General features: G+C 43.0%; 1 protein-coding gene across 3 annotated transcripts in view; it reads right to left on the bottom strand.

Moving 5' to 3' along the window:
* The window catches only part of GFOD2 (Gfo/Idh/MocA-like oxidoreductase domain containing 2), a 36518-nt gene extending 14865 nt beyond the window's left edge, over positions 1 to 21653 (bottom strand). For 2 of the 3 annotated variants that reach the window (XM_019755989.2, XM_074314714.1), the window contains exon 1: positions 21457 to 21653. The gene's annotated coding sequence lies outside the window, so the exon portion shown is untranslated. The remainder of the gene's footprint in view (positions 1 to 21456) is intronic. The other variant, XM_019755979.2, reaches the window with a different exon arrangement.
* Between the last annotated feature and the right edge of the window lie 1378 nt (positions 21654 to 23031).

Genomic DNA, 23031 nt, shown 5'->3' with positions numbered 1-23031 from the left:
AACATATCTGTATATGCTCTAGATAAGTAAGATTCTGCTTACATTTTGTGGGTCATTAATTACCAACAGCTATAAAGGGCAGGGGAATGAGACACAGCCACAAGCAAGGATGTCCACATCCTCTAAATTCATGGCCAGGGAGCACTTCCTCTTCTCTAGCATCTCATTCCTTCATGCTCTAGTGAATTTGGGTGTATGTTTGCATTACTGGCTTAAACAACAAAATGGATTAGAAGAAATTTTAATAACCTGTCTTTTACTGACACTGACTCAAAGAGCAGCTTCATCAACACCTATAAAGGGGGTATCAGCTGCCCTCTGAGGATGCCAGATGGCATGAAGCTAGGCAGACTTGATGACTAGGTATTTCCTGCTCACGCAGGCAGAGCTGGTTTTCCTCATTTATTTCAGTGACTACTATTTCTCACCCCTAACATTCCCTACTGCATGGCCCTAATATTTTTGTACACACCTCTCACATGCCTCCAAAGATCTCCATACACCCAGGCCTAGCTCACATGTCTTCCAATCACATGCTGGTCAATAATAAAGTACCTTGACAGGACTTACTACACACCCTTTGACAAAGCTACCAATTATGGGGAAGGCAGCAGAGGTTAGAGGCATGGAATCTGCAGCCAGCCTAGCGTGGGCTCAAATCCACCACTTACTAGCCAGATATGTCAGGTATGTTTCTTAATCATTCTGTGCCTCTCTATCTTGATTTGTAAAATAGGGGAGTTAAGAATTAAAAGTGTTAATAATTTGTAAAGTATTTATAACAGGGTCTGGGCCCCAGTAAGTCACTACATAGGTCTTCTAAAAAAAGATTATCGGGCCGGCCCGGTGGCTCAGGCGGTTAGAGCTCCATGCTCCTAACTCCGAAGGCTGCCAGTTCGATTCCCACATGGTCCAGTGGGCTCTCAACCACAAGGTTGCCAGTTCAATTCCTCGAGTCCCGTAAGGGATGGTGGGCAGCGCCCCCTGCAACTAAGGTTGAACACGGCACCTTGAGCTGAGCTGCCTCCCAGATGGCTTAGTTGGTTGGAGCGCATCGTCTCAACCACAAGGTTGCCAGTTCGACTCTCGCAAGGGATGGTGGGCTGTGCCCCCTGCAACTAGAAAACGGCAACTGGACCTGGAGCTGAGCTGCGTCCTCCACAACTAAGACTGAAAGGACAACTTGACTTGGAAAAAAGGCCTAGAAGTACACACTATTCCCCGATAAAGTCCTGTTCCCCTTCACCCCCCCAAAAAAAAAGTTTAAAAAAAAAGAAAAAAAGATTATGTATGACTGACTCAGATATCTCCTCTTCAAAAGCTGTATAGGAATATGAAGATAATATTCAGAGCTAATGTACAGTGAGTGCAATAGGCCAGGCAGTGTTTAATGTAATATACAGTACATCTCTTTAAATCTGTATAACCCTGTGGTACAGATGAGAAAACAGAAGCTCCGTAAGGCTAGGTAACTTTTCCAGGGTTCCACAGCTGACTGTGTGCATGAAAAGGGGTTCTACCGAAAGTAACCCCACAGGGTGATCTGATCATAACGTCCTAACTGGGCAGGTTATGGTGGGTAGTCAGGCCCCACGCATATTAACTTATTTTGCAAAAGATTTATCTTTACCTTAAGCAAGCGCCCTATTTTATCTATGCATCTAGGTTAACACACCTTTAAAACACTTCTTTTTCAAAGTAACCACCTTCACCTCCCCCCCTGCCAAATTCCAAATACATAAAAGAGCTGCAAACTGCCATTCTCCAAAACATTTTTCTAGTCTGTTAAGAACTCGCTTCCAGGTGTATCCTGTTTGGCTCAAATAAATTTTTATAAAAATTCTCTATAGGTCTGGGCATTCTTACCTCGACAGCTGTGTATGACAGACCTGCAACAACGAGCTGTGAAACCTTGGGCAGGTAAGTTAGTTTTCTGAATCTTTGTAAAAACAGAGGCTTGTACGAAGGTCGGACAATGAAGTTCGCAAACTCATCCTAGAAAAAGTGCTGCGTACCTCACTGATGAATATCATTATGGCCACCTTCGAAGTGCTCCCCTTGGGAAGCAATGCACTGACGCCAGCACCTAGTTCACCCTTCAAAGCAATTTTGGAACTCTTTTTCTGGCGTGGCAATCAGAACTGTCATCATATTACCCTTGATGTCCTGAATGTCATCAAAATGTCTTCCTTTCCATATTTCCTTTATCTTCAGGTAAAGAAAGAAGTTATTGGGGGCCAGATCAGGTGAGTAGGGGAGGGTGTTCCAATACAGTTATTTGTTTACTGGCTACAAACTCCCTCACAGACAGGGCTGTGTGAGCTGGTGCATTGTTATGATGCAAGAGCCATGAATTGTTGGCGAAAAGTTCAGGTCGTCTCACTTTATCATGCAGCCTTTTCAGCACTTCCAAATAGTAAACTTGGTTAACTGTTTGTCCAGTTGGTACAAATTCATAATGAATAATCCCTCTGATATCAAGAAAGGTTAGCAACATCATTACAACAAGTTTGTGAACTTAATTGTCAGACTTCCTGTGTGTGGAACAACTCTTCTCTCATTCTTAATGATGAGTTTGAGCCGGAGGAGTTCATTCTGCTGTTTGGCTTGGCAACAGCTGGCTTCAGCTCCACCACACAAACCAGTACTGTTATGCTCATACATCAATCCTTTATTGGGGGCCTAACAGGGAGGTTTGGGAGATAAAAAGATGAAAAGACATAGTCCTAATTTGGGGAGCAAGAGGTCAGAAGAAAGGGAGTAGGAGCCAGAGCTGGTTCCTAATCGAAGGAGCGTGGACTTTGACAGATGGGTGTACTCTGGACTCTTGCTCTGCCCCTCAATCCTCTCTCTGCTGGGCTCTGTCTGCTCAGGAGTCAGAAGGCCAGTCTCTAAGGGCTAAATCACCCGGGCTCCAGGCCCTCTGGCTACCATTTGGATCCAGTCCATGGGAAGCACCAGGAAGAGATCAAAGAGCAGGAAGAAAAGTCAAGGTATTTATTCTCTGTCTCCCGACCAGGATGCAGTTCTGACAGGGGATGTGTTCCTTGACCAAGGTCACCATCACAGCATCCCTCCCTTCCCCCGTTGCACCTGGGGTGGTAACACAACCAGCTGTAGCCACTCCCTGGGTGATCCACCAGCACCATTCCTCTTGGGTTTCCTTTACAGCTCACAGCACTGTAAATAATCCCTTCATTAAAGGTTTTTCAATTACCCTTTCAATGTGCTGGTTGTTTCCTGCCTGGACTTTAATATGAGAACCACTGTATTTTTTTTTATTTGATGTAGGTGGAATAGAGTTTAGAAGACACTAAACAGAGAACCAGTCAGGATATTAAGTACCATGCTTCCCCGAAAATAAGACCTAACTGCAAAATAAGCCCTAGCATGATTTTTCAGGAGGACATTCCCTGAATATAAGCCTTAATGCATCTTTTGGAGCAAAAATTAATATCAGACCCGGTCTTATTTCTGGGGAAACATGGTAAGAGATAAAGAGAGTTTGTTGGAGGGAATGAAACAGAGCAGACAGCTATCAATAGGACTTGGGATTATGAGGGGAGAGGGAAGAACCAAAAATGACACTGAACCTATAGACCAACATCCCTCACCAACATAGGCACATAATCCTCCAACAAAATACTAGCAAACTAAATAAAGCAATGTGTTCAAAGGACATGACTAAGAGGTTTTAATCCCAGGAATGTAAGGCTAGTTCAACATTCTAAAATCAATTACTATAATTCACCATATCAAGTCATTAGATTAGTTATTAGGTTGAATTAAAAATGCAAATTAAAACTTATTTATTATAACTACACACCTATTAGAACGTCAAAAATTCAGAAATTTAGAAAATCTGATGATCAAATACTGGCAAGGATATAAAGCAACTGCTCATTGTTGGTGAAAATGAAAAATAGTGCAGCCACTTTGGAAAACAGTTTGTCATCTTATAAAGTTAAATATACACTTATCATATAACCTAGCAGTCCCACTTCTAAGTATTTACCAAGAGAAATGAAAATTTATGTTCACACAGAAACCTCCATGTAAATGTCTACTTTCTAACATCTAATGTTTGCTTTACTCATAATTGTGAAAACTTGGAACCAACACAAATGTCCTTCAACTGGTGAATGGATAAACAGTAGTGTATCAACGGCAATGGAATACTACTCAGCAATAAAAAAGGCCTATCAATGCATATAATGACATGGACGCTCAAATGCGTTATGCTAAGTGAAAGACGCCAGACTTAAAAGGCTCCACAGTGTGATTCCATTTACAGGATATAATTAAAAAGGCAAACTATAGGGACAGAAAAGAGATCAGTGGATGCCAAGGGTTGGGAATGGGGGCAGGACTCGACTACAAAGGGCCACAAGAGAATTTGTGGGTGGTGGGGGTGAAGAACTATTCTATACCTTGACTACAGTGGTGGTTACATGACTACATGCATTTGTCAAAACTCACAGAACTGTACTTAAAAAGGGTAAATTTTACTAGTATGTAAATTATATTTCAGTAAATGTGACCCCCTAAAAATATGATATTGAAGTTCTCAGCTTAAGTGACTGGGAAGCTGTAATGTCATGAAGAGAAATGAGGAACCCAAAAGGCTTGACTGTTGAGACGACAGGGGAAGCTGGCATTTGTGGATTCTGTTCTTCCCAGACTGGATGAATATCATCTCACCTTCTGCATGTCTAGTCCATGGAGCTACAACTTCTGCAAAACCACAGAGACCCACTTCCCACCACAGAGGTAAGCCAAAGCCAACGTGACACCCGTTTTTGTAGGTCAAGTTTTACCGGCACACGGCCCCCATTCCGTCATCTATGGCTGCTTTTGTGCTACGACAGCAAAGTAGGTGTAACAGAGACCCTATAGCCCAGAAAGCCTAAAGTATTTACCATCTGGTCCCTTAACGAAAAGGTGTGCTGACCCCTGCCCATCTCATGGGTTACAAGGCCAGGAGCGCCAAGTGACAGAGTATAGTCATGAAGGTAACCAGGATTGTGATAAAAAGAACACCTTCCCTCCATGTGTGTGTGGAGTCGCATTTCTGGAATTCTGATGTTAGTATATAACCTCAGAGAGGTCATTCCTTCACTGGACAGCTCAAGCAGGGGTCTGACCCCGGGCAGAAGGTGCCTATGAATCCTTTCCTACCAACAGTCCCTTTATAATGTTGGGGGTACAATGCTACAGATATTGGCACTGAGCTGGTGAATCAGCTGTTATTCATGCTGTCAAGGAATTCCACTCCATCAGCAAGACTGGCAGGTAAACAATCTGTTACATGGTATGGCATGTGGAGCAACAGGGAAGGGCACCCTTAGCTACCTGGCTCACAGGTGTGTGCAAGCAGGAGGAGATGGAGGAGATGACGTTCAGGTCCAAGTTGCTCAGAAAGACAAGAGTCACACAGCGTCTCCGACAAGACCCTCCCTCACTTATTCGTGGCCAGTTTTTGCTCCTGGGGCCATTTTAGTCAGAAAGTTTTACTTTACATTGACTTGAAATCCATGTTCATTTAACTTCCCTCCTATTGTTCTTAATTCTACACTGTGGAACTACCTGTGATGTTTCTTCATGTTTCCCCTACATCTCCTGGGTTGTGGTAGGTTGTTTGCAAAATGGCCGTCATAATTCCCTTCCTTGTTTTCATGCCATTGGTAGTCAATTGCCTCCCACAATGACTCTGGTCTTAGCCATGGCACTTGCTCTAGACAATGGGATATTAGCAACATGACACAGGAGGTTTGAAAAGTACTTGTCATTAAGGCTTGCTCGCTTGTTATTCTTGGGACCATCACCCTGTGAACGAACCCAGGCCATCTTACTGGACCAAGACACCTCCAGTGCTCCAGCTGACTGACAATGAGTCAATCGCCACTATGTGAGTGAGCTCATCTCCAGCCACCCAGTTCCAGTTGAGCGGACCCACACCAGAACAACCACCCAGGGCACCCTAAGAAGCATGAGAAATAATGTATGTTTTAAGTTACTGAATTTTGAGGTTGTTGTACAGCAAAAGGTAACTGATGAAGACTCCTTTACAGAATGAATTCCCTTAATTCCCTCAGGTCTTCCTCATACTCTCACCCCACAGCCAAGGCTGCTCTGGTCTGTCTACTCTCTGGTTTGTCAACATTCCCCTGAAATGGGGCCCCGAGAACTGAACACCATATCCTGAATATAGTCTGGTCTCTTTTCTCTGTATATCACATTCCTATTAAACAGCTTACATTCATTTTAGAATTTAGACAGCTATATCTTCCTGACATAGGATTTTTCACATCCTAATAAATATACTGTACTTGTATTAGGTTTTACAAAAAGATTAATTGTGGTAAAATACACATAACATAAATTTACCATCTTAACCACTTTTAAATGTATGGTTAAGTACGTTCACATTGTTCTGCAACTGTCACCATCACCCATCTATATAACTCTTTTCACCTTGCAAAACAGAAACTCTATATCAGGGGTGTCCAAACTTTTTTCAACATTTTTCACCAAGGGCCATATGCGGTAAAATATACAAACAGCCAGGCCACTCACTCGAGGTGAAGTACGTATTGCCTCACCTAGTTTATTTAAGTAAACTAAATATATTTTTGGAATTTGCTGCGGGCCAATTAACAATGGATCATGGGCTGCAGTTGGCCCGCGGGCTGCAGTTTGGACACCCCTGCTCTATATCCAATAAACAATTAACTCCCTACTCCCACTCCCCGCAGCCCCTGGCAACCACCATTCTACTTTCTGTCTCATAGGAGTTTGATGACTCTACGTATCTCATATTAGTGGAATCACATAATACTTGTACTACTGTAACTGGCTTATATCACTTAGCATAATACCCTTAAGGCTCACCCACGTTGTAGTATGTGTCAGAATTTCCTTCCTTTTCAAAGCTGAATAATATTCTACTGTATGTATACACCACACTTTGCTTATCCATTCATCTGTTCATGGACACTGGGGTCGCTTCCACATTTTAGCTACTGTGAATAATTACTACATTTTAGCTTCTATGAACATGGGTATATAAATTATAGTTTTTTGAACCAAAGTTCAGTACTTTAATTTTTCCTCTAATAAATTTAATTTAATTTGGGCAGTTGTTCACCAGTCAAGATAGTTTTAGATATTCATTTCACTATGCCTACCAGCATTGTATCAGTTGCAAATTTCATCAGCAGGCTATGTCTTCAATTCAAGCTGATAATAACTTAGTAATTAACATTTTTTTGAGTATATACTATATGCCAAGTGCTTTACAGGCATCATTTTATTTAAGTATTAAAATATCCTGAGGCAGGTACTATTATTATTGTCCTTTACAGATAAGGAAACTAAGGGCTCCATCAGTTTTTTGGATTAAGTTATTTTAAGCAATTACAATTTCATAGAACTGTACTAGCTCTCATTTCTCCTTTTGCCCAATGGGACGAGAGACTACATAAAATGCACAGCTGATATCAAGTAAATGATATTTATATCTGGCACTCCCCTGGATCAACCAATTCAGTAAATGTATTAAAAAGATTATATTGTTGCCAAACATACACACACACAGTCAGAATTGACCAGGATCTCAAGGCCAGCAGCCAGATGTTTGTAGCTTAGGCACCTGGCATAGAGGTAGCCCTTAATAAAGGTTTGTTAGATGACACTGTCCTTTATAAACCCATATACTATTCGTGTTCACCAGGTCTCTTTCCAGGTGTTCAGAGGTTGTTTGATAAGATGTTTTAGTGTGGTCCTAAGGAATAACCAGCATCAGGCTCAAACATCTACATCTGGTATTTCTTTTCCCACCTTTTGAAAACTGGGACAAATACTGTATTGTCATCTGTTATCTGGCATCTCCCTCTGTTCCACAGCCTCACAGTTTATTGACAGGATCTGGGAGTATAGCATGGTAACCTGCTCATTTTCTTAGAACCCTTTTTCACCCTAAATACCTCTAGTATATCTTTACGAATACTTCTGATTGACTGCAGGCTTTTTTTCAAGTATCACTACTTGTTCTGGGATTGTGTCTTTCTGATCCAATTAGAAGCTTCAAGCTCTTCAGACGCTTGCAGATGGAGGGAGCCTGGGTGATTCCATCCAAGCTATTTAAAAAATGCATCTATAGTAGTTTGTCCTATAACGATACTTTTTAAAATTACAAATATGCTTTCTATTTTTCAGTGCCAGGCTTCAAAAAGAGCCATTAGGGATTTCTATCGACAAAGTTACTGCTTCGTAATACTATCTTTACCCTGCATGTCACACAACTGAGGTCAATTGATTTTTCAGCCAAAGCATTAATTCAATAGGGAGAGGAAACTCTTAAAGAAATGGTGTTGAAACAACTGGATGTCCATATGGCAAACAAAGGATCTTGACCCCTTTTCTCTCACTGCATATACAAAAATTAATTTGAGATGGATCAAAGACCTAAATGTAAAAGCCAGAAACACTAAGCTTCTAGAAAAACATATCAGAGAATATTTTCAAGATAAAGGTGAGGATTTCTTGGCCAGGACACAAAAAACACTAACCCGTTGATAAACTGGATTTCAAAATCTAAAATAATTTCTGGCTCATTAAAAGGCACCATTAAAAAAATTAATAGGAGAGCCACAGACCAAGAAAAACTATTCATCAAACATCTATGTAATAAAGGATTTATATGCAGAAAAACTCCTACCAATCAACAATAAAAAAATGAACCCGATTTTTAAAAATATCAAGACTTAGTCACTTTATACCAAAGACACAGGAATGGCCAAAAGGCACATGAGAAAAGGTGCTCCATATCATTAGTCCTCAGGGACATGTAAATTAAAACCACACTGAGATACCCACTAGAATGGCAAAAATAAAATAAAAGACTGACAATCCCAAAGTTTGGAGAGGATATGGAGCAAATGGAACTCTCATACTGTTGGTGGGAGTATAAAACAGTACAATCACTTTGGAAAACTAACATGTTCTTATAAAGTTAAACATACATCCAACGACACAGCAACTCCACTCATAAAATGTTCATAAGCAGCCTTATCCATCATAGCCCAAAACTGCAACAAACCCAAATGTTCATGAATAGGAGATTGGATAAACAAATTATGGTGCAGTCATATAATGGAATATAGTGAAGAAGTACAAATGAGTGAACTATTAATACAGGCAATGTGTGAATCTTAAAAACATTACACTGAGTGAACGATACGAGGTGCACATACCAAAACCCCCCAAACTGTAGGATTCCATTTATTTGAAGATAGTGGCAGTCGTCAGAAGGCGGTTAAGGGTGGTGGTTGAGATGGGGTCGGGATGGGCGAGGGACTGACTAGGAAGGGACACAAGGAAACATTCTAGAGTGACAGGAATATGTTCTATATCTTGTGTTGCATTGTGGTTATGTGGTGATACAACTGTCACAACTCATCAAATGGAATAGTTCAGGTCTGTGCATTTAATTGCATATAAATTATACCTCAATTTTCAATCACCATAAGTTGTTGTGTCTAAGGGTACAGAACAACCTATTCACACCTCGAAGAGTCAGGTCTATAATCAAACTAAACGGGTACCTGGGAATTAAAAGTCTCTTTCCTTTCAAACAAACCCTAACCCTTGGAAGCTTACTTCTGGGATCACCAATGCAGAGACTGAAGCCCAGAGAACAGATTTTCTGAGGAAGTATAACAACTTCAGGCTAAGGCCCAATGATGCAGACAGTCTCGGCACTGGCTGAGGGGACCTAGGATGGCACTTTACCCTAGCCAACATCGTACTGGGCAAGCTGCAGAGACAACTCCCACTAAGGAAGGGAGGGTTCAAAAAGGAGTTTTTCTCCTGTAGAGCTACAGGCAAGCAAAGTTAATGATGCTGTAAGTGAGAAATGGTGTGCAGTGTGTGGTTGTAGCTGGACAGGTTGGGCAATGAGGCGTGGCATACCACGGGGGGGAAGTCATTATCCACGCCCACCCCCACCCCCCGCTGCACCCCAGAACCAGCCCACAACTGGAGTGCTCCATTTAGGGGCATTCTTCAAGAGCTGTGCATCCTTAGGGCGTGACTCCCTCTCTGAGGTGCCTCCACAGACTTTGCCATGGATCTCTGTCCCCTCGGACACATTCCAAAGGGCCACTGCCAAGGGGCTTGTTTGGGAGTTAGATTTTTCTGTGGGTGAATTTAAAAAAAAGGTTTTTTTCCAGTAATTGTATCTTAATGTAAAATATGCTAAAATAAAGCACTATGGCCAGAGATATGGCCATGACCCTTGTTATTAAGTGAGATGGGCCTTCAATCTAATTTTAAAACAGATTGTGACATTAGCTGTGTTTCATAGTCTATGTTTCAGGGGCTTATGTATAAAATGACACCTTAATTTCTGAAATTAATTCATTAGTAAATACTTATTAAGTATCTGCTATGGGCCAGGCCTAGGCAAAGCACAGGATACATTGGTGAGCAAAACAGATAGAGCTTCTACCTGCATGGAGTTTATAGTCTAGCAGGAGAGATACGACAATTGAATCATTACTTAAACATGTCATTACAATTTAAGATAAGTACTATAAAGAAAAAGAACAGGGTGCTATGGGAGCATTCAGCAGGATACAAATGAACTTCTTTAAGGAAGTGTTAACTGATGTGTCTGTACTGCACTTCACGTTCCACGTGGAAAAGGCACTACCCACATTCAAGAACTGAATTATGATAAAAACACTGACATATTGGTAGTTCGGTAAAGAAAAAAGCAAAAGCCAGTTTGTGAGAGGCAGACAGTCCCTTCCCCTAGAGCAGTGTTCAAGCCTCTACTCATCAGCATTTCTTTGTATAAAATGGGTCCAAAGGAAGTAGGAGGAAAGAGCAAAATGTTCAGAGCTTTAAAGCACAATTACACAATCATCTTACGATGCTCGGTGTTCAGGCATCATGGCTGACCACCCTAGAGTACTGGCATCAGTGCTTCAGTTACCTTATAAATATAATTACTTGACAAGCTTCAGCTACCTGACATCTGCCAAATACAATGAAAATGTTGCTAAATCTAACGGTCAATTCTCATCCTCATACCACTTTGATGCTGATAGCAGCAGCATCTGATATAGTAGGTTCACCCTCCTTAAAACACTCTTATCTGCCTTCCAGAACACAACTTTGTTCTGGTTTCCTCCTACCTCTCTGGCCACTTCTCAGTGCCAGCTCCTAGTTTATCCTGATGATGGCTGTGTTAACCACGGTTCCTATTCAGTCTCATGGCTTAAATACCATCTATTCTCTGACAATTCCCAAGGTCATCAGCACGTCCTCCTCCCTGTGCTCCAGACTAGTATAAACTGTCTCTGCTTGGATACTTAATAGGTGTCCCAAACTTAAAATGTTCAGAACTAAACTCCTGATGTTTCTCCGCACCAAACTTACCCTCCTTCCCACAATGGCTTCATCTCAGAAACTGGTAACACAAGTTTTCCAGCTGCTCAAATCAAAACCTTGGAGTAATCCTTGATTCTTCTTTCTCTCTCACACTTCATGCTCACCTGATCCATAAACAGGTCTTGCGAGCTCTCTACCTTCAAAATACGTCCTGAATCCAAGTACTTCCTAGGGCCACCACCTCAGTTAAAGCTACCATCATCTCTCTCCTACATTATTGCAATGGCCCCACTGGTCTCCCAGATTTTACCCTGCCCCTCCCATGCTGCACCCCCAATCTATTCTCAACGGAGCACTGAGAGCGACAGTTCAAATTAAGTCAGATCACACCACTCTTCTACCCAAACTGTGCACAGGCTTCCCACCTCTCTTGGAATAAAAGCCAAGGTTCTTCCACTGACCTACGTGGCCCTACGTGGTCAGTCGGCACCCCCTTCCTCTTGCTGACCATATATCCTCTTTCTCTTCCCCTCACTCACTCTGCTCCAGTCACTGTGGTTTACTACTGTATGTATCTCAAACATACCAGGTATGTTCCTGTCTCAGGGCCTTTGCACTTGCAGTTCCCTCTACTGTACAGATATCCATCCACTTGGCTTACTCACTCCTTCACCTCCTTCACGTCAAAGTGTTGTCTTATCAGAAACAGGTTTATTTTCCCATTGTTTGTCTCCCCCACCACTCCTGTTAGAAGGTATGCTTTGAGAACAAAGGAATTTTTTTAATCTATTGTGTTCATTGCTGTAACCTAGAGTGCCTAGAACAATGCCTATTATATAGTGGGTGCCTGATAAATATTTGCTGAAAAGTGAAAGATTTCAGACCTTGTTCCTGTATAGTTAGCTAAATCAATAAACCAAGACATATGCTGAACTCATCAAAACTGTATCTAATTCAGTAGGGCCTGAGGCCATGCTCTCAAATTTAAGAGAGATTACTTATGTCACTAATCTAAGTAGTTTGGGGCACAATCTGGTTTAATGGTTCAGGAAAGACAACAAGCATCTATGATAACAGAATAGCTCTACCTGCCACTTGGGATTAGGAAAATGAGCTGCTGTTCTCAGTCTTAAACTACAACTTGACCTGCCGAGAGGGTGCCCTCACTCAGAAGTGTCTCTCCAACTACCGCTCCTCCTCCACATGACATGACTCATGCTTATCAGTGACTTCAGTCCCCTTGGAGTCAAGTTTCCTCCCTCTTGACAGAAACAGACTGCATGTCAAGCCTCGCAGGACCACACGATCCAGCAGCGCTCAGGGGCTATGTTAAGTCAAATGCCAGCAGACAATTGTGAAGGGAAGGCAGTGTCGTGATTCAAACCGAACCAGTTCATAAGGAACCATTGTGGCTGCAGTGAAATCTTCCTGCTCCCACAGCCAGTCTGTCCCCACATCCCAACACCTGGACATCGTAATGCCCCTTTAATTCATCCACTGCTCTGGTTTCCCCGACAGACACCCATGGTTCGCCTAGTTCTAACCATTTCCTTCCCCAGCAATTAAGTGTCCCTAGGATGAATCCCAAATTCTCTGATGGGGTTCACAAAGCATCTCCCCAGTTGACCCTTCCCCACCTCACCACTTCCCCCTTACACTGCGCTCGACATCTAGCAGCTACCAAATCTAATTCCTTCAGTCCTGTTCTGAGATGTTGGTCCAAGCCGTTTACTCTGCCTGGAACAATCTCTTCTTCTCACTTCCTGAGGTTAAATGCTGGGGAGATCTGCTAGGTCTCCACTTAACAGCACTTCCTCAGAAAGGCTGAGCCTAGGCTGGGGGTAAGTGCTTCTGCTCCCAGGTCCCAAGCAGCCTGGGCTTTGGCTTTCACAGTGCCCAGCCTACTTCACTGGGAGCACCTATTTAGCGTCTGTCATGAGGGCAGGACCTTGCCTATCCCATATCTGCTGTCACCAGGACAGAGCACGTGTGCCTGGCACCTGGTATGCACTGAGTAATAACTGAGGAATGACCATTCAGGTGAGTAAGTCCGAGAATGAATGACTCAAGAAGTCAGGTCAAAGCCCGCATGGATGCTGTGCCGACTACAAGGCAACACCTTTTCCTGCCTAAGTCCTTCTTGCCTTTCTGATTTTAAATAAATCATATTTCCAAATCTTAAGAACATAAGCTACTCTGAATGCTGCTCCAGCACTGATACTGTGGAACATCCCCCGGGGGCAGGGGGCTGGTCATGACTTAACATCTGGCTGCAAAGGCATCTGTAATGTGAGAGCCTAGTCTTAAGCATGGTAAAGAAGATAAAATAAAAATGTGAAGGTCAATTTTAAGTTTAATCTTTATTTTGCAAAACCAGTTGGTGAACTAAGCAGGAATCCCTTCCATGTATCCTTCGCCATCAATCATGTACCAAGAATTAATTAGGAAGGCGTGTCTAATTGTCCTCCAGCCCTCCTTTTGGCCCTCCAACATCTAGAATGAAGCGAGGGTGGCAGAATTAGGACAGGCTGTCAATGCCTGGATAGCAGAGCTGGACCCAAAGAGGAAAGACAGCCACACTGCATCAACAGAGCCTGAGCAGGAGCTGGGACAAAGCATGCAGCTTGAGTTTTGAACTGCATATTCATAGCAGAGCGACTACCTAGCGTAGAACGGTTACAACTCCCCACTAACCAACTTAAGAGTCTGAAACAATAACATGAATGCTTTTAGCAGGACTGCTTTCAGATAGACGTGAAAGTATTCCTTTACCTGCACATATGTTCCCATTGAAAAATAAAAGCCAAAGTGAAGAAACAGGTGTTGAGTTTTACAAATTATTAACAATAAATGCTTTGGTCTCTGGGTTTCAAAGATCCCGAGGCTCTATGGAGGTTTAGTTTTCCTATGACTTGTTTAAGTGCCTACACTGACTCAATGCCATGGTCACAGACAGTTTGCCTTCTCATTGACAGCAGAAACACAAACAGGACAAAGGAAAGAAATGCTATTCTCCCGAATCCACAAGTTAACACAGCGGGTAAACTGTTAGGCAGCCACCACAGAAGGAGAGCATACTAGCCCTGGATAAAGACGCCAGCTCCCCATCCTCCTGTTCCCTCCACACCGTGTCCTAGGAGGGACACTAATGAAAGGCCTAATGACCTGTCCAATGAGGTGTGACCACCCAATGTACAAAAGGGTCAGCTAAATTAGGTCATAAAGGAGAAGTAAACACCCACAGAGGTATTTGGATCGCTACTCGGTCTAAAAGTTAGCTTCAGCTGATGACTACAGTGGGAAAAAGTACGTCCTCATCTACCAGCTATATTAATTATTTATTGTTTTTTAAAATATGGCAATAACCAGAAGATTTTTTTTTCTAAGGTTGCTTTAACAATGACCTCCAGATTGACAGCGACCTGAAAATGCCACCCTCAGCCCCACTCTCTCCCAGTCATTTTATCCTTCAACTCCACTACGACCTCCCTGCAAACATCTATAACTTACTATTTCCAGCCTTGGCCCCTTGCTGGGGCTCTGGTTCTATACTTCTAAGTGTCTACTGGATATCCCCACCCAGGTGACCTATGAGCTTTTCCCAACCTGAATTCATCTCCCCCCGCAAACATGAATCTAATCCTGTGCTCCCCCACCCCTTTTAATGGCACAATACCCAGTCACCAGAGTACTTCCTTCACTCATTCTCCAGTATTTTTAAACACTACAATGAGTTAGGCGTTATGCCAGGAGTTGGGGGACATAGCAGTTTTCAGACAAGCCAGGTCCCTGAAGGTTAGTTTCCATCTCTTGATACACTCATAGCTGAATACAAAGGACTGCTTGGACCCAGGAACATAATGAGTGTTCCAAGATCTTTCCTTGCCTTTGCATTTAAATCACTGAGGTAAAGCACATTTGGCCATGATGTATGGGAAATAGCCAATTCTAGACAGAGGTATATTACATACTTTGGTTTTATCTGTGCTCCCAAGAGGATGAGTTTTTAATTATCATGACAAACATTTTTCAATGTGCAAACCTAATTTACTTGTTTTCTTAGTGTTTTCCACCTCCTACATGGTCACAAGTATTCTCTATTCCTGTGAACACTGCTATTTCTAATGCAGCAAGAGACACTCTAGAGTCACCTGTCTGCTTTCCTTCTCGATTTCAGGTGTAGGACATTCTTAGGGCACCCCAGAGCACAGCAACCCTGACCAGCGTTCTCTAACTGTGTTACATGACCTCAGGTCACCAGTAAGATTAAGTAGTTCTCCAGTAACTGCCCAGTGTTTTCACAAATACCTCCTACTTGTATGCAGAAAACTACTTACCAATTGGCCACAACCAGGCTCAAGTGTAATTTAACAACATTCTGGCTATTAGACGTAAAAGTCTAAGCTCAGGACAGTCTTTGCCATACCACCCCCCCTTTCTTTCTTTCTTTTTTCCTTTTCGGTTAATGTGTAATGAAGGAAGCTGGTTATAAAATACAAGATATATATGGGATACGCCCACCTGAAAATAGGCATTCATTTTAGTGTTTTAGAATTTTCTAATATTGTTTAAATGACGCACAATGCCTTATCTCACTATTGAGACTCAGCTCTTTCAGGACCAAGAATGGGTTTTATTTGGTTATGGAGTTAACAGGTCCCTGAAACTTAACACTCCTAGGTATTTTGGTAACATTCCTATAGTGATTTGGAAATTATTTAAAGGCATTTAAATATTCTCTGGACAACAATCTTAGTAATGTCAGGGACATTAAACATTGAAGTAAGGTGAAACAAAGACAATAATTTTAAAAGAATAACCAGGAGCAAGCCCAGGGCTGGGGGAACCAAAACAGCTATTTAAACACAATGATTTAATTTTGAAAATAACATCAGATAAATACCCCCATTGTTCCAAAATGCAAGCTGTGTCCCCTGAGACCCTGTCACAAGAATATGAATTCAAAAGGCTGAAAAGTAACAGAAGGGGGGGAAAAAAGGAAAGTAAGGGAGGTGCAGCTGATCTCCCTACCATTCCCCATCTCCTGGACCATCAGATGCCTGGCATGACAAACACCCAGAGCCACCCCTAGAGTCTCCTCCCAGATGATAACCATTTCCTAGTGGGAACCACCACTGGGCTACAGAAACCTATAATGTGCTTTGGGACACTGTGCTACAAAACCACCCATCAATAAGCACCCGAGAGACCCTCTGGGTCAAAACTATCCACCAACAAGCACCAAAGAAATATGAGTCTTAGGAAGCAGCACAAGGTCTGAGCAGCCACCTTGCAATGATATGCATGTAAGTCCATTATCTAGATAACTGCATTACTGTTTGGTTCACTGACACCTAAGACAGGAAATGTCACTGCTGCCCAGCCCCCGCCACTGTTCGCCCCCCCACCACTTTTAATACAGTCATAAAGTGAGATGGGGCAATGCCCGCAGACAGAAAATAAGTTCAATATCATCCTTTACACTTGTAAAAGAAAGAAGAAACTTTTAGGAGGGATGTTTGTTTGTTTGTTTGTTTTGGAAGGTGGAAAATATACTTTGTAAAAAATTTATTGTAATTTTTTTATTGAGGTAAAAACTGATATATATTAGTTTCAGGTGTATAACATACTGCACCAATATTTGCATTTATTGCAAAATGATCGCCACAATAAACCGAGCTACCATCCCATTTTAAAAATAAATATATTTACTATAGAAAGTTACTGTTATTTATTTATTTATTTTTGTTAAAGATTTTACTGGGGAAGGGGAACAGGACTTTATTGGGGAACAGTGTGTTTTTCCCAGGACCCATCAGCTCCAAGTCAAGTTGTTGTCCTTCAATCTCAGTTGTGGAGGGCGCAGCTCAGCTCCAAGTCCAGTCGCCGTTTTCAATCTAGTTGCGGCAGGGGCGCAGTCCACCATCCCTTGCAGGAGCTGAACCAGCAACCTTGTTGAGAGCATGCGCTCTAACCAACTGAGCCATCTGTTATGTTCTTTTATTTTGCTAAGTTTTTATATTTGTTCAATGTACTTGTGATCAAACTATGTATTCATGACTTTGTATCCTGATTTCTTTCATTTACTATTTAGACAGAAGAATTTTTCATGGTATCACAGTTCTTAAGGGTTACACGATATTCCACCGACTACATGAACTAGGTTTTCATTTCTCTGGTGATAGACACTTATGTCAGTTCAATTTGTTTTGTTAAAAATATAGAGGTTAAAAGCTTATGGTCCTGAAGTTATATGATTTGCCTAACATCTTAAGCACAAAATAATTGTGAAAGTAAATAATAAAGACTTTGAGGTTGTAAAGTGATATGGTAACTCTCAATGCCAAGTAGGAGTGTTCCTGATTCTATTTTGGGGCTATCTAGTCTCATGAGAAATTGAGAGCTGACAGTTTCAGAGCAGCACAGTTATCACAGGCCTGAGAGGAAGACTGTGCTCAGTACTCAGGTCCCATTCCTCACAGCCTTCATTCCTAAGCCTTCATGATAGAGGGCGGATAGAAACCCTTACAGAATAAGCTTTTGGGAATGGCTTGGAGAGGTGAGGAGAGTGAGCTATCCCCTCAGGAATTCCTGGCTATTCTGGGTCCCAAAGAGTGTGGCATTTTGTTACCGGTCACCTTGAGAAGACAGTACCTAGGAAAAAAGGACTACTTGGCCACTCCCCTTCTAAAGAGAGCAGGAAGTTGTATTTAACAAGTATTTAAGTATTTAACTTAAACCTGTCCTACTTTAGGCACATTATGAGAAGGCAGCGTTCTCTGGAAAAGACAATAATGCTGGGAAAAATAGAAGGCAATAGGGAAAGAGGAAGGCCAACTATGAGATGGGTTGACTCCACAGAAGCATGAGTTTATAGGAGTGGAGCAGGGCTGCTGACTGGGCATGGTGGGCATCACTCATTCATAGGCTTGCCAGGCGTCAGAGCCAACTCAATGGCATGTAACACACACACACACACACACACTCTCTCTCATTCTGACTTTCATGAGTCCAAGCCTATTTCAAGTATCTTTCATTCCCCACTTTTTAAAACACCCGATACCTAAATTTTCAAGTAATTTGGACTTTTATACTCTCTTAAAGTTTTCCAATACAAAGCTGCTACTTTTGTATGTAAAAAAGTTTCCCATTAGGGGCGGCCGGATGGCTCAGTTGGTTAGAGCGTGAGCTCTTAACAAGGTTGCCAGTTCAATTCCCGCCTGGGATGGTGGGCTGTGCCCCCAGCAAATAAAGAGTGAAAACTGTGACTGGACTTGGAACTGAGCTGCGCCCTCCACAACTAGATTGAAGAATGACGACTTGGAGCTGATGGGCCCTGGAGAAACAGTTCCCCAATATTCCCCCCGCCTCCAAAAAAAAGTGTCCCATTACTATATACTGTATACAAATTCTCAAAAACAGTTAAGTCTCCAATTTCTTCCTAGATGCTGTCCAGTTCCGATGGTGTATTTATTCTAGATTTGGACCTTCTAATATAAATATGCGTAAGTGACTTGTTAGACATCAAAAGGCTCTTCCACTTCTGAGTCAGTGTGGTCTCTCTGATTCCTCTATTTTCTGAACACCGGCCTGTGTATTACAACTTCTTAATCAGATGGCACTGCATTCCCATTTCATTTCTCCTCTTACTGTATAACTAGACAATCAGTTCAGTGAAAGTAAATCCTGTTAGCATTACTGGTTTATCTGGTAAGTTGGCCTATTAAATACTATTGAGTACTTTATTACAGGCCAGGTTTGATAACTGCCCTCAGCTGCCCCAGAAAATGGAGTGGTGGTTAATTATTCGTCAAAGGTTTCATTGCCACAGCAAGGAAGAAACACTTTGAGAGTCTGTAAGTCCATCTTTCTCTTCTGAAAACAAGTGTCTTTCTGATTATAGGAGCTCAAAAATGCACACAAATCCAGCGGGCACACTCACCACCATATACGCAGTATCTTCTACAACTGCTCATTCAAGGAAGTATTTACACTTAACATTCAAAGCACTCTCCCACACCCCACCCAGCTCCATAGATAGTAATTGTGCCCGTCCATCTTACCTTGATTTTGGCCTACTTGTCTTCTATCTGAGCTAATGCTAAACTAAGGAGTGTTTTCTACAAAGAATACAAGGATTTTCATAAACTTTTCTGATAGGATTTGGTTAACAGTGCCAATTTCCCGCACAGAGTACATACCCTTCTGATAATACCCCCATAATATCTCTTGAGGTTTTTATACAAAATAGTTCCACAGATGCAAGAAAAGTCAATGAAATGCAGAGCTATGTAATGTTGAATGTTATTCAACATTCAACAAATATAATATTGCATATTAACTATGTTTAATTTAAAAAGTTCACAGCCACAATATCCATTACCTGTATTCTGGCACTGATTTGCGAACCTAAAGTATTCTTCCTTAAACTAATATGACCTATTAACATTATCATACTTTCCATGTATCTTCTCTTATCACTCTGGGAAAGAAAAAAAATTGCTGCAAAGTTGAATATATATTGAAAATTAGTTTTATCAAGCTAGCAATAAATTGATTTTGATGGTTAGAATCAGTGACCATCTTTTAAAAATTGGACTTCTTTCCCCCACATTTCAAATCTTTAAATCTTTTTTTTGAGGGGAAGGGCTTTTTCCCTCCATTGCTAATACTACTACTAGTGGGTTCTGGTATTATACACCTTATATCTGATTTTCCTAGCAAATAAAAATAACTGATCAGACCCAGACCAATCATTCTACAGGAAAAATAGGGCAACCACGTGGTAAGAGAAAGCCTTTCAAAACAGAATCTTTATCTGTAAAATGGGGAGTCCATCAACAGAACCATCTGCTGAAATTTTTCACCTCTTGGCTCAGACTCTCTACACTCCTAGTCCAAAGGCAGTAATTTTTCACATTTTCTGTAAAATGGATGGCCTTAAAACTCTTGCTTTACAGAAGGAAATGAGTTTCCTTATCAAGAATGAATCTAGCTTCCCCCGACTCTTAAAGACAACCATCTTCCATATTTCTTCATATCACAATAACATGTTAAGAGTCTTTTTTAATTTAACAGTTGTTCCCTTCAACTGAAAGGTCATATACTGAGGGCTCTTCCTTCTGAGACCTTTGTGCCATTGCTTACAAAGGTCCTCTGGGCGGTGCCTGGCCCTGGCTCTGGACACTCAAAGGGCACCACTCGCTTTCTTCATTTGTCTTACCCTCAGCGTGACACTGTGGGGACAGTGAACATAAATAAGATGGTTTACAACCTTACTTAGTGTCCATCCAACGCAGCTTTAAACTTTTCTATTCCTATCCAGTTCTTCGGATTCTGCAGTAGTTTGGAAGGTAAACTCTGCGCAGGTCCACTCCCAAGCACAGATCTCCCCACCCCCCCTTCCTTCCTCACCATTCATGTGATAATATCTCCTCGATTGGAACACCTTACCACACCTTTGTCTCCGCGGGTCCATCTGCTTCCTTCCTGAGCTTCAAAGGTAGGCCAGGGCCCTCGAGACGTGGCCAGTGGGCAATCGGGGGCTGCCAGAGCCACCTGCACTCCTGGGGTGTCCCTTCTCCCACCTGCCACCTGAACACTCTTTCTTTACGTATTTACCCCTAAAAGTCCATCTCATGACTGAAAGAGGATGGACCAGCTATTCCACGAGCTCTTTGTCTGAAGCTTCCATACCGCACATTCTTATCCACAAAGCGTTGGTCATCACACAGGTGGGGGTCAGCTCTGCACAGGGAAGGGGATCCTAGGTTTCCGCGTCCCGTAAAGGGATGGGTTAGGTCCTTCTAGGAGCCAAATTTCTACAATTTTACGACCCAACTTGCAGGTACTATTTCTGAGGTGGGGAGGGCGAACTCTGGGGCGACCCCCGAACTCCGCGCTGGTGCTGGCAGTTAGAACCGCCCCCTCCAGCCCAAGTTGTGTGTATCCCCGCCTCCGACCTCGGGAGCCGGCCGTGAAGGAGGCCCGGCCGACGCCCGCTCGCAGCCACGCCATGCCCTCCTCCATCCTCACCCGCCGCCGCGGGCCGCCTCTCACCTGGTACGCTGGCATTGCCTGCCCTGCTCCGCACCGGAGACCATAAGGTCCGGACGGGTCTCGGCGGCCTCCAGCCCCCCGTGAAGGTGGCTAGCAGAGCCCCAGAGTCTAACGCGCCGCCACCGGGAACGCGCCGCCTGGTTTCTAAGGAACCGGGGTCTCTGGAAAGGGAGGGGCGGGACGGCAGAAGGTCTGCGCATGCTCCCTGATGGGGGTGGACCCCGCGCTGGGAGGGGCCGTGACCCAGAGGTGCGCATGCTCGCTCGTTGTAGGGGCGAGGTTAAGTAGCCAGGCTGGAGGCCCTGGCCATTCATTTCCGGCGGTGGAGGCGACCAAGTGAGTGGTCTTCCATCCTAGGTTTCCTTCTGGTTCGCTGCCCGGCGTCAAGAGCAAGAAGGTTCTGGGAACTGTGGTGGTTCTTGGTTGTCCTGGAATGGAGGGAGGTCTGCCAGTTCTCTCAACTCGCCAGACTTCACGGCTTTCTGAATCCTAATGACTGTCGCTTTTCTGTTCTCTGACTAGTCTGGGCTCCTCTCCCTCTCGATGTTCTTTAGTTGTTCCTTAGATGTCAGTGCTCTTCAGAACTGTGACCTCCGTCTCCCTGATCTCTTTACTGGAGCCTACCCCCCCGCCCCATATCGTTTTATAACAAGACTACCCTTTTGGTCGTCAGACTGTCCCCTAGGGTAGTGAAACCTGTAAACCTTAGTGTAAAACACTCTGTGTTGGAAGTGTGGGATTAGGGGTTATTTCTGCACGGGGAGACCCCACCCTGCTTTGCTGAGTCTCCTGGTGAATCTGGACCCCTGCTCAGCTGGCTTTAGGAGGGTGTCCCAGCCATCTTTCCAGAGCAGCCTGTAATAACAGAATGTGCCATTTGAGCTGAAGCAGTTGTTTCCACTGAGACCTGCTGACAAGCAGGACTATCTCTGCTTTGGCAGAATTTCCCGCCACTGTTGCCACCTTTGTGAGCATGGAAGGCTTCGAGAATGATTGAGAATTTGTCACCTCTAACCCCTCTTCTGATGGGGTTTTATCCCCTTACTCCCTTCCCCTGAATTGTGAATGGCCAGGCACAAAGGCAGAATCAAAGTGTGCTTATGTCTGATCTGTTTCTGTCTTAGTCCTTGTTCTGTTTCACTCTAGAGCAGGGTTTCTCAGCACTGTTGACCTTTTGGGCCTGAGAATTGTTATGGCACGCTGTCTGCATTGTAGGATGTTTAGCAGCATCCCTAGTCTCTACCCCCTCAATGCCAGTGGCACCCCAACCCCAGCTTTGACTACCAAAAATATCTCCAGACATTGCCAAATGTCCTCTTGGGGGCAAAAGTTAGTCCCAGTTGAACCACTAATCTAGTGGGAAATTAATCTACTTTAGCTTTACGTACGGAACCTAGACATTTGTGCTTATCTAATACTTCACTCTTCTCTCTACACTAGCTTTTCCCTAAGAGAATTCGGTAGAGTAATAGTCCTACACAATGCCGGAGTGAAGCATGCTATCGTAATGTAAGTTTGGAAAGTACTGGGTGAAGCTGCACATCTTAACAGGATTTAATTAGCTGGTAATGTTCA

Source organism: Rhinolophus sinicus, linkage group LG11 (assembly GCF_036562045.2).
Source record: "Rhinolophus sinicus isolate RSC01 linkage group LG11, ASM3656204v1, whole genome shotgun sequence".
NCBI lineage: Eukaryota > Metazoa > Chordata > Mammalia > Chiroptera > Rhinolophidae > Rhinolophus > Rhinolophus sinicus.
Note: the sequence above shows the minus strand (reverse complement) of the source record. Positions and strands in the feature narration are given on the sequence as shown.